The sequence below is a fragment of the Amia ocellicauda genome, chromosome 12, assembly GCF_036373705.1.
Source record: "Amia ocellicauda isolate fAmiCal2 chromosome 12, fAmiCal2.hap1, whole genome shotgun sequence".
NCBI classification, from domain to species: Eukaryota; Metazoa; Chordata; class Actinopteri; order Amiiformes; family Amiidae; genus Amia; species Amia ocellicauda.
This window is the reverse complement of record NC_089861.1, coordinates 29,837,335-29,850,941: the sequence shown is the minus strand read 5'-3', so window position 1 is coordinate 29,850,941 and position 13,607 is coordinate 29,837,335.

The window sequence follows — 13,607 nt, the reverse complement described above, 5'->3', positions numbered from 1 at the left end:
TTTAAAAAACACCTATGGGTTGAACGTGCTGGTGATTTGGGAACACGAGTGGACTGCCCTGAAGCAGCAGGATGAGGGGGTACAGCAGTTCATGGAAACCTTTGACTTTCCAGAGCTTCTCTAGGGGTTTTTTGGTTTAGTTTTGTTATATTCTTTTGTCAAATACATTGACCGTTTTGGATTTAATTTTAAATGCATTGGACCTTTTTTGTTTGTTTTTTATTTTTGTTTCTTTATTTTGTCCAATGCATTTTCAGTTATTTTCAATGTATTTGGCTTTTATGTTGGTGAGCAGTTCTGCTTTAATCACATTTGTTTTGTTGTTTTGGGCATGTTTATTTTGAAGTTAATTGTTTTGTTTTTTGTTAAAATCACACATTTTAAAAATTAAGTGATTTTAAGAATTGATTTTTAAAGATTTTAATCATAAGTATTAAAAAATTGAATTGTTTTTATGTAAATGTAAAATACTAAATACAATAAAATAGTATTTCCAGAGCTTCTCGACCCCCGGGATGTGTTATTTGGGTGTTGTGGGTGTTATTTGGGTGTTGTACCAATGCCAATGAGGTAAAGGAGGGGGAGAGAGTAGATTACTATGATTTCACTAGTCTGTACCCTTTTGTCAACAAGACCAAAATTTACCCTGTGGGTCATCCAACCATCATTTATTGTGACTTTCTCAAACTTGGTCATTACTTTGGTTTGATCAAGATAACCAAGTACCCTCCCCGTGGTCTGTTCTTACCCGTGTTGCCTTATAGGTGCTTGGGGAAAATTGATGTTCCCTCTGTGTAGAACGTGTGTGGAAACTGAAAATCAGACGATCTCTTGTTCGCACAGCGATGGAGAGAGCGCTGACGGGTGTCTGGTGTAGCATTGAGCTTTTACAAGGCGGTGGAGAAACCTTACAGACTCTGTAACCTGTATGAGGTTTCAGATTTTTCTGAAAAATCTGATACTCTTCTTGCTGATTTCCTTTCAGGTGGGTCATAATGTAAACTGGAGGGTTCTGGCTACCCCTCTTGGTGTGTTGACGACACGGACAAAGAGCGTTGAAAAGGAAGGGATCCGTTTAGAACAGAGGAACATAACTGTAAACCCAGCTAATAGACAAATGTCCAAACTGATTTTAAACAGTCTGTGGGGTATGTTTGGGGAAAGAAATAACTGTCTAAATACAACATTGATTAAAACCCCTGAACAGTTTATAGAATTTGTTTTCCAAAGAACATGCTGTATCACACTTCCCGTTCTTAAATGACCGAGTGACGCAGGTCCAGTGGAGGGTCCCTAAAGATTTCCCCACCAAACAGGGTAACGTTAATGTTTTCATTGTGGTTTTTACCACGGCTTATGTCCGGCTAGTCGCTAACCTGTAGGCTAAAATGCTTTCCTACAGGTGATGGCCTGTCTGAACATGCCCCAATCAACAGTTCCTAACCAGGAAACGCTGTGTAAAGAGGGGGAGGCCAATGGTCCGGCTAAAACTCCAACCTCTCGTTACTCTGCCCGTGCTGAGCGAATGTCCTTTGGATCTAACTGCCGATGGGAAGCTTATTAATCTCCTGTTTTTACTTGTACCCCTGTAAATGATGACCCGACAAACGAATGTAATTTTTATTTTTCAAATGTTGTACGTTTATTTATAACCTAACCCATGCTTTGTATAAGAATTGTTAAATAAAAACAAAACAAATGATTCCAAGGCTGTTTTCATATTTTTTTCGCCTTAACACGCATAACCTCTTTTAAAATCCTCGGAAGAACACCCCATCTGTATACAATATTGGTTAGGACAGTAAGTAACTGTTATTTTCACTTACTTTATTCTAGATCATGTAAAATGTTTACAGGTCTATATTTTTATGTATTTTATTTTGCTGTATGTTTACCAGTCTGTAAAGTGCTCTGTGGCTACCCTGCGAAGTGCGCTATACAAAAAAAAAAATGTATTGTTTATAAGGGGTGGTCTAGAGTGTCCTGACAAACTCAACCACTTTTTTATCATTTTGTTCTAAATCCTCGCTGTACTGAGCCATAATATTAGGGTATGGCCGTCCTTTAGACCTATGGTATAAGAAAAACACACAGTGTTGGCCGCAAGTGAAGGTCTGCAGACTTTGTACTTGGCGACCGCTGTAAATTGTTTCTCGACAGTTGTTGAGCAGAATGTTCGGTAGTCCTCCCTTGGATAAATAGCCAACCAATGGGTGCAGGCAGTAGTGTTCATTATGTGATTGAGCTCTCTGGTGTTCATTTTAATAAACATTATAAACTTTCTGTATGAAGTCAAACGCCGCATACACGATCATATTTACTGTACGGGGTAGAGGCTGCTTAAAACGCATCTCCAGACGCACGTTTCCCATCTTCACCAGTGAAAAATGTTGTCCACACTCTTCGTCAGGGGTCAGGTTGAAGCCATACAACGTGTAGCCGCTGCAGTATTCCTGGCGATCGATCATCAGTGGTTGATCTTTGATGTCGACCCGTAGCCAATACTAGACTAATATTCCCAAACAGCATTGCCGTTTTCAAAGTCAGGTTGAAAAAGTTTGGATGGCACCTGCACTCTATCGATGTACAACACTATAAATTCAGTGTTATAATGTTTAAAGCTAATGGGATTCTTGTTGTAAACCCCTATGAAGGCATAATTATCCACTAGCCCAATAATAACCTGTTTTGGGATCTGCCCTAGAAAAAGATTTTCCTGGTTCATCACATGCGTCCCGGCGGGGATACTGTGGACTTTCATGTACTCTTTCAATCGAGTACTTGGCGTTAGCCATCATGAGCGACTGAGCGTGTCCTAGTTTAACGGCAGGTGTAATGGACACTTTTTTTCACAAACGGCGAGGCTGATAATATGATCAGTTTATATTTTTCAGTATCGGGGGTCATCAGACAAAGCGTTTTTGCTATGGATCATTTTAATTTTAATGTCTACCCCGTTGAGCATAAGTTTTTCTTGAAAAAAATATGTCCGCATGAATATGCCCCATTAGCTCAAAGGTCACTGGGTAATTGATGACCCCCATGTTGGCCGCTGTTGAAGAACAATCAGTCTTCAATCAGGTTGGAATGTTCATTGCAATGCCTTTATTACACAGCATGGAGAGGAACAGTGAATCAAGAAGATCCCAAAGTTACTCTGCTTCCATGTTAAAAGTCAGAGCTTTTTATAGACAGAAAACAAAGATCTGGTTACAATTAATAACATAGTAATAACTTATCTAAAAAACTCGCTAAGCAGAATATATTATTAGAGGACAGAGTTTTGTATTTTTTCATCTATTATCTTTTAAACTCTGAATACTGTATCTTTACCCACAATAATTTTTTGTGACTCGGCCTCATAAAATGTTCCTTCTATATCTCTAGCCAACTGCTCGGTAACTAAAATATTAGTCAGAAAATGTTTGTTCATAACCTTTGGCAAAAGGAATTCGCAGCTTTGAAACGCGCACCACATCACCGATGTTGAACTTATAAGTAGTTTTTCCCCTCTTAATAAAGGGACTGTATACATTTTTATAGACCTTAAAATAATTACTCTTGTCAATATCTATAGGCTTCATTTAAATACTGGCGTGATACCCTCGGTTGTAAGCCTCAATAAAATCTTTATCAACATATATCTCCACATTTTGGTCTTTATGGTGTGGTTAAACCTCTCCACCACCGAGGCCTTAAGCTCATTACCGGTGGTGAAATGATGTATTTTGTGTCTCTTCAGCAGATTCTGAAATTCTCTGTTGATAAACTCTTTTCCTTTATCCGTCTGTAGTTTTTTAGGACACCGGCCCTGGCCCAATATATCCTCAAAGGCCCTTGTCACCGCCCTACCTGTTTTATTGTGTAGAATGCGGATCCATGCATATTTCGATAACATGTCGATACACATCAACATACATTTGTCGCTTCACCCCAGTGTCCGTAACCCCCAGTCTTTGTTAAAGCAACCATTAACTTTTCCAGGTTTGAAAGTTGGTCCTCATCGACGGTTAAATCTGTAGAGAAAAGGCTCATGTTGGCTACTTTTTTGTCAAGCACATGGTGTAATAGAGCTCTCAGGTTATCTGCAGAGTGTTGATGGCAGAGCCAGTTACAGAAGCAGTCCAGAACATTCCCCATCTTCAAGTTAGTTCAGGTCAGTGTCTGAAATGGTGGCATAGATGTTGAATTCTTCGCAGTTGTTCTCAGCTTTAACTTCTTTACAGAAGAAATACTGTTGTAGCTTACCGGCTGTTTTTCTACTCGGTTCATCCACTTTGGCGCACAGCTGTGCAATTTTCTCGCTTATATACGGCTCCTTTTTCAGCTCCAGCTAAATCTCATCTATGATTTTCTGGACTTGCCCGGGGGTGGCGTGTAGGTGGGAGTAAGACAGTGCCTTGATTAGCGCTTGTTTCAGCCACGGTTTGTTCAGTCTTCTGTAAAACTCATCAAAATAAAACTGGAAATAGTAGGTGTCTGGTTCAAACAGACAGCTGTGTCTCAACTGGGATGATTCACTTCACAGCCCAGACAGACTTCTTTCAGGGCTCGGTCGATGAGAGCATTACAGAATATACACCAGGGTGCTTTTAACAAATCTGCTTACTTCAACCCACAACCAGGGCATAAATCCATCGTCTTCATCACGCCCCCGGGACAGTTCGATGCTCATTGGGTCGCTCGGTGGTTTGTGGGGTGTTTCTACACCCATTGGCCAGTCGCCCTCCTGAGACGTGTAGACGGTAGCCAGTTCAGCAAAAGTGGGGCCATCCAGGAGCTCCAGAGCCTGGGGATCACCGAGACTCACTTGGACATCCATCGCACAGCTGGCTGTTTCATCTTGAGGGACTGGGGTTTGAAGTCTTGTAGGGTAGCTGCTTTCAGAGGGGTCCGGACTGTATACAAAATCTGGGGAATACAACCAGGGGAAATCCTGGGTTTGAAGAGGTCTGTAGTGCCTGGTGACGTCCGCAGCTTGCGGGTATGACATTCTCTTTAATTTTAAATCAAGGATTGCACTTTTTATACTTTTCTCTTCACTATGTCACTACCTCTTAGAAGAGAATGGCCCCTTCGGCTCCCCCCCCCCCCGCCAAAGCCTCCAAACCCCCACAGTACATTTGTTTCATCGTCATCATCTTCATCGTCATTCAAGGGTGATATACACTCACCTAAAGGATTATTAGGAACACCTGTTCAATTTCTCATTAATGCAATTATCTAACCAACCAATCACATGGCAGTTGCTTCAATGAATTTAGGGGTGTGGTCCTGGTCAAGACAATCTCCTGAACTCCAAACTGAATGTCTGAATGGGAAAGAAAGGTGATTTAAGCAATTTTGAGCGTGGCATGGTTGTTGGTGCCAGACGGGCCGGTCTGAGTATTTCACAATCTGCTCAGTTACTGGGATTTTCACGCACAACCATTTCTAGGGTTTACAAAGAATGGTGTGAAAAGGGAAAAACATCCAGTATGCGGCAGTCCTGTGGGCGAAAATGCCTTGTTGATGCTAGAGGTCAGAGGAGAATGGGCCGACTGATTCAAGGTGATAGAAGAGCAACTTTGACTGAAATAACAACTCGTTACAACCGAGGTATGCAGCAAAGCATTTGTGAAGCCACAACACGTACAACCTTGAGGCGGATGGGCTACAACAGCAGAAGACCCCACCGGGTACCACTCATCTCCACTACAAATAGGAAAAAGAGGCTACAATTTGCACAAGCTCACCAAAATTGGACAGTTGAAGACTGGAAAAATGTTGCCTGGTCTGATGAGTCTCGATTTCTGTTGACACATTCAGATGGTAGAGCCAGAATTTGGCGTAAACAGAATGAGAACATGGATCCATCATGCCTTGTTACCACTGTGCAGGCTGGTGGTGGTGGTGTAATGGTGTGGGGGATGTTTTCTTGGCACACTTTAGGCCCCTTAGTGCCAATTGGGCATCGTTTAAATGCCACGGCCTACCTGAGCATTGTTTCTGACCATGTCCATCCCTTTATGACCACCATGTACCCATCCTCTGATGGCTACTTCCAGCAGGATAATGCACCATGTCACAAAGGTCGAATAATTTCAAATTGGTTTCTTGAACATGACAATGAGTTCACTGTACTAAACTGGCCCCCACAGTCACCAGATCTCAACCCAATAGAGCATCTTTGGGATGTGGTGGAACGGGAGCTTCGTGCCCTGGATGTGCATCCCACAAATCTCCATCAACTGCAAGATGCTATCCTATCAATATGGGCAAACATTTCTAAAGAATGCTTTCAGCACCTTGTTGAATCAATGCCACGTAGAATTAAGGCAGTTCTGAAGGCGAAAGGGGGTCAAACACAGTATTAGTATGGTGTTCCTAATAATCCTTTAGGTGAGTGTATGTTCTGTTATTGATTTTCACAAATTATTCTGATGATTCACAAGTAAAACAAATGTGATAAAATTCACAATTTGTCTTTTCATGTGAAAGTTGATTTGAACATGCTAACTATTATGTTTGGGGAGATAGACATTTTACGCATGCCACATAGGCAATGTGAGGTATGTTATTGATTTTCACAAATTACTCTTAACATTCACAAGTAAAACAGGCTGTGAAAAAATTCACAATTGGTCCTCTTCATGTGAAAGTTGATTTGAACACGCTACCTATTATGGTTGCGGAGATACAGACACTTCGCATGGCTATGTGCACATCTGCGGTATACTATTGATTTTCACAAATTATTCTTATGATTCACAAGTAAAGGCTGTGGAAGAATTCACAATTGGTCCTCTTCATGTGAAAGTTGGTTTGAAGATGCAAGCTGTTGTGGTTGGGGAGATACAGCTCTTTTCATTCATGTCGGGTTGCACGAGTTGTACCAATAAAACTAGTACCAAACGTCAAGCTAACTTGTATCTGGATGATTAATCGTGAAACGTGTGTATTTTGTTTCAGCTGTAACTTCCCCTGGTTAAGTAAATTATAAATAATACGGCAAAAAATACTGTTTTCACTGATCCTTCACTGTGTGTTGGGTGTCTGTCTGTGTCCTTACAGTTTCTAACACTCAATAGGTGAGCATGTTGCACAGTGCTGTCTGTGCTCTGAGTGGCTTTCCCTATCCTGAGCACTGCTGTACCTGTGACAGGCCAATACTGATGACTGTTCTGGTGTTTCTGCAGGTGTCCTCAGCAGTGAGTGGAAAGTGAACTATCCAGAGCAATCCATCTGTGCTGTAAGAGACTCCTCTGTCGTCTTCCCTTGTTCATATAATTATCCTGGGACCTATAAGGGAACATCTTATATTAAAGTGGAAACTGTGCTGTGGTGTGAGGGAGAATCAGGCTGTGATCAATCTTCCTCTGTGTATCACAGTGGAGGGAGTCCTGGCAGGTCTGAATTCCAACACAGAGCAGAGTACCTGGGGGATAAACAGAAGAACTGTACTTTACAGATAAAAGACATAAGAGCAGCTGACAGTGGGAAATATATATTCAGATTTGAAACCAATAATACTAAAGGTAAATGGACTGGTCTCCTTGGAGTGACTCTCTCTGTCTCTGGTAAGATTTGTGATTGCACTAAAGTCTTGTGTTTGAATTGTAGATTCAGCAAGAGACAAACAGCTTTAGCTCAATTTGGGATGAAGAAGAGTCTTGTTTTAAGATCAGTGAGTAAGAATCTGAAACTCAATGAATAGAAGCCACAGTTCAGAGTGGAAGGGGAGTGAGACACCTCTGACAGGGAACATTTAATGAACATTTGTTTAAATATTTACAACTTACACTTAATTTTGCAGATTCGTTTATGAGAATGTGAACGTGACACAGGTTATAATTTAAATACACTTTTGAAATTCTTCCGGAACTACGGATAAATATGACGGCACTGGCACAATCAAAAATAAATAAATCAGTGAGAGAAGGAGACCATATGACCCTGACCTGTGGCACAGAGAGCTGCTCTCCAACACAGACAGAGCTCACCTGGTTTAAGAATGGCCGGCCCATCTCTCACACACAGACACCAGACAACACACTGTGCTTTAATCCTGTTTCCTATGGGGACTTTGGACACTACTCATGTGCTTTAAAAAACTATATCAACAGTTAATCTACACAGTTCACTTTGGATGTTAAATGTGAGTACATTTAATACATATTTATTCATACATATTATGGCAAAACATTATTTTGAACATGTTTATCACAAGCAATGCATTGTGACAAAATACAGTATCTTACTGGCTGCAGAGTTTCTACTAAATAAATAACCAATTATTACAGTCATAAGACAGGAATTACTGTAAAGTATCATACTGTAAATCTTCACAATATCTTGTTGAGTTTTGACACTACCTACCAACTAGGCAGCTCTGGACTCATAACTGGAAGGTTGTGGGTTCAAATCCCAAGTGGGGTCACTCCAGTAAAATGCCCAGCTGTATAAATGGGTATGAATGTAAGTTGCCCTGGGTAAGAGCATCTGCTAAATGACAAATAATGTAATGTAACTATATATACATGTGGAAAACTACAGGACAACATAAATAGACTGCTTTTGGCTTACCAGACAATGGGTGTCCTAGAAACTCAGAGAATTCACAGTAACGGTACTGTTAAAAATATCACACAGTAGTTAACAGTACACACAGTAATATACATTTGAGTTTACAGCATGTTTCAATAGTGCAGCAAAGCTCTGGATTAATTAATACAAAATGCTTAAAAGACTGAATGGTTGATTGCATTTTCTTCCAGACGCCCCAAAGAACACCTCAGTGTCAGTCAGACCCTCTGGTGAAATAGTGGAAGGCAGTTCTGTCACCCTGACCTGCAGCAGCAATGCAAACCCACCAGTGCAGAACTACACCTGGTTTAAGACCAATGGATCTGCTGTCTGGGAGAAAGGATCAGGGCAGAGTTTCACCATTACAGAGATCAGCTCTGGAGACAGTGGGTAGTACTACTGTGAAGCACAGAATAAACATGGAGCTCACAACTCTACAGCTGTAACTCTCACTATAACAGGTACAGTGTGTACTGTACAGAGTGATATGAGAAGAGAATTAAATCTTTGTTAACTATCAATCAGGTTAACAACCGAGGGATTACACAAAATAGTCTGAAGGCTGGTAGACTGCTAATTATTTTAAGGTTTTTAAAGTCAGTGGCAGTAATAGTGAATAGTGCATTCTTTTATATGTATTACCTTAATGGTTTACTTAATTAATCATGTTATTTCATGTTATTATTTACATGAATGTAGCAAGTTATAAAGGCTGTATGATTGTGTAACCAACTACGCCACTAAAGGCATCACCTTCAGTTTTGGTTTATTCAGTTCTTGTTAGAGTAAAACAATGGAAGTTGATCTATAATATACAAGTTTATTAAAACACCAGGTAATACAAGGACAAGAGATTGCCAATGAAACAAAGATTCACATTTTAAAATCATTAAAAGAAACTGTCAAATGTAGTTGATACACATTTAGGCTCTGAAGCACCCTATCAATTAGTCTAGCCCCTGTGAGAGTATCTTAGCAACCGCCCAAACCCACTTATTCTTTTCCAGGTGCCTCTTGTGCTCTATGCTTTTAGCATATTTTCAGATCCAATCCTCTAGCCAATTCTGCCTACAGATTTTTATGGGCTCAAATTAGCACCATAAGTAACGAATTCAAAATAAAAAATATTGTAATTAAAAATAAAGTTATAGACAATCGCTTTCTACATATTACATATGTGTTTATTCTCATATTCTCAGCCTTTATTCTCATATTTATCAATGGAGCCAGTAATGCTGTAGGTGACTGTGCAATATATATATATATATATATATATAGATATATATATATATATATATATATATATATATATATATAGATATATATAGATATAATGGGTGTGTGTTTCTTACCTAAACATAAACTGGGATATCACATGCTCTTAATAAATACGATTCCCCTCCATTTGCCTCTTGCTAAATGATGTGAGCTGTGATGATCAGTCGGCACTGTGTTATCTGAGGAGCTGAATTAAAGCGCTCGTGCAGGTTACATTAATATGAACATGATATTAAACATTTTACTCTGCATGTAGCAGGTGAATCCTGTGTTTTGTTTCAGTGCTGTGGGGGGGAGGATATTTTGAAGAAGGCGGCGGGATCCAGCGTGGGGATTTTTCAGCTTTTGACTGCAGGTCTCTGCACACACAAAATGTTTAAGGAGTTGCTAGAATCGGCGCTGCTGTTGAAACCGTGACAATCGATTACCATCCCACACAGAGATCACCCAGACCAGCCCACTCTGCTCACTGATTGGGTTAGCAAGAACCGTCACTCAAACCTAGTGGACCAATGGAGAGCCATAACCTACACCTCCCTCTAAGCCCCACCCTCATGACAAAACCGTGCCAAAACTACTAAAAAAAAAAAAAAAAAAAAAAATGTAAGCAAGGAAACTGGCGGCGAAAGCAAAGATTGAAGCATCGCAACCAAAGACAAAGACTCCAGTGCTCTCGCTTTAACATTTAATTCATTTCATTTTTTTGTATATAATTATTTTTGTTTACAATTCTATACATTTTGCTTTCGATTGTTTTATTTTTGATCTGAATATCAATTTTTTTTCTCAACTTTTTTTTGTTTACAATTTTATTTTTGAATTTGTTATGGTGCTAATTTGAACCCATAGATTTTGGCTGCAGTACCACCACTACCCCCGACAGGCAGGGGTGCTAAAGAGCACTGGAATTGGCTTTAATGATTGGATTGTAGGATAGTGATTACCCCGATATATACCATAAACTCTATACCATAACATACACAATTAAACTAGTTAAAATACAATAAAAGCTGCTAAAAACCCCACAAATGCTGCCCACTTCAGAATTTCTAATGCCCACAACAATAGTAATTTACTCTTGGCGATTATAGTTTTAAGTCGGTCTCTTTTTGAATGTGCAGTGAGAAGTGATGCAGCAGGCTTGGATCAGGTGAAGTACAATGAGTTCCGGCAATCGCACAGCTGTACTGACACTGGGTAGATCGCAAACACAAGGGCAGAGCAGGGCAGGGCCAGGACCTTTTTAAAAACAGGGAGACCATTTCAGCAGCAACTGTCGGCATACAAACCCAAGTTCCTTTTAAAAAGGTACCACACCTGGTTTAGGCGCTCCAGGACCAATCGGAGCCCAAATCAATCAATATAGTAATTAGCAGCTTCACACTAAATTAAACCACACGCAAATATGTACAAGAAAAGTGTGCTGAAAGTAAATAAATAACATGATTAATTAAATAAACAAATAAGGTAATAAATATCAAAACACAAACAAAAAAACACAAAACACAAGCAGTCCTTCTGCTTAAAATGTAATTTGATACTGTTTAAACAATTACTCTGAATTCCAGCCAAGCAGAAGACAGTGCTTCCAGTTGTCCTGGGGAGTGCGCTGTCTGTCTGTATTGTCACTGCAGTGATTCTCATCTGTGCCAGAAGGTCAGCGGCATCATGTGTGTGAGTTTGTATATTCTGAACCGTCAAGGCAAAATACCACTGTGTGGCTCTGTGTGGGTCTCAGAAAGTGTTGCCAAGAAGTGGATTGTGAGATGTAGGAATGTTGATCTTCATTATTTGAACTGTTGTACTCATGACATTTTAAAGGGGAGGTTTATGGTGTGTATAAGGAAGAGCTGACAGAGACGTATTTGTTCTGCTCTTTGTGTCTTGTGTGCTTCAAAGGAGGAAGTCTAGTCCATCTGGAGAGGAGAGCAACAGAGACACGGGGACAAAGGTACAGGCATTAAGCAATATTTAATCTGAAAAGTGTCCTAGTATTACATACTAAACCCTTTCAATTGTCCCCATATATATTAACGTACTTACTGTAACTTGGCGAGAGGAAAACACACTAAAATGACAAGTCTGAGTTAGTTTCAAACTAAATACAGGGACGTTAATTTTCCTCTTCTGAACACCATCAATTATTGCATCTTGCAGAGCTGATTCTAGTAAGCAGGGGTATTAGCTATCAGAAATCACTCCTGTGATCAGATTGTGATGATATCCTTAGTATATGTCAAAACAGCCACACTGACATTATCCTGTAATAACAATAACATACAAATCTGCACTTATTGTGCTTGTACTGTAATTCACTGCTCTTACCGTCTCTGATTTACGTAATGAATATAGACACTTTCTGCAATTACTACCGTGCCTCTCTCTGCAACATCTCCCTCACTCTTTCTTCGGGAAACCACCTTGTCAGGGGCAAAATAGTGATGCGGTTCCAACTTTCTTATTGTAACAATCTCCAAAATAAACAAACTGACAGCTTCTGCACAGAACAAGGACAAAATATTAAACCATTTCCTTAAAACTACCATACAGTACTAGCAATAAGGTAAGATTTCCATAATGTGAGAACCTTTATTTACAGGCACCTCAACAGGCCTCCAGTCTGGCCACACAGTGACATGTACAGGTCACTGAGGGAGTTCCCTGTAGAGCAGCATGAGAAGCCCAATCATAGCGTTACTATACTGACTTACAGGCCATTGAAGAAACTAGAGGAAAACTACAGCTGCAGCACATGAGCACAGGGCCCCACTCTTCAGAGATAGATTGGCAGTGCAGTGGCTCTGTCTGTCCCTGTTTTACTCTACACAGGAAGCTACAGAGGACATATACAGTACTGTGGCACCATCAAAGTCCCCAGAGAGAGGACAGGACCCCAGCGCTCCAGCACAGGGAGAAGATGACCTCACCTACACCACCATTATCTTCCAGTCAAAGACAACAGCCAGGCAAGTCTCCAGTTTTCTCTGTCACCATCAGGGTCTGTCAGTCTGATCTAGATCTAGATGTGCACTAGAAGAATCGCAGCTTGTCCAAGAGGAAGACATTGACCACATCTGTAACTGTCAACTGAGGCTAAGCTCTGGGGGACAGTTGAGACTGAAATGTCACTCTCTGCATGTATCGCTGAATGACACTAATATCAAAGCCCTTCATTTTGAGGTTGCTTTAAAATATGTACATGTATAAATTTTGTTTTTCTCCATGAAGGACTGCACCCACCAGCAATGAACCAGATGACCCCTCAGTTATCTACAGTGTAGTGAAGGGGCCAACAGAGTGATCTGGACCCAACACACTTGGAGTTGTAAAGTAAATGTTGGGAGTGGGGTCTGGACTCTAATCCCACCCACGCCACGCTTCAGTACAGGGCTCAACCCTACATTCCCAGAATTTGTCGCTTCTCATCCCTGCATCCTCCCCAAACACCACCTTTACAGGAAACTCCTTGGCTACTCCACACTGGGGAGGGAGGGCGGGTCCAGTACCTCATCCACATGGCCAGGCCATCACTCACACAGCCAAGGAAGTTCCAGCCAGATCTGCACACATCATGACACTCCCTCCCTTAAAGTCTTGTTAGGTTTCAGAAGTTTATTCCCTGAAATCTGAAACATTTGTGTAAAACTCACAGGTCCTGAAATTACCTTTCATGTCCAGATGAGGCAGCAGCAGAAGCCGAGGAACTAAACACAGCTATCTCGAGACATGGGATCAAAACTTGTATTCACCAGGAATCCTGTGTC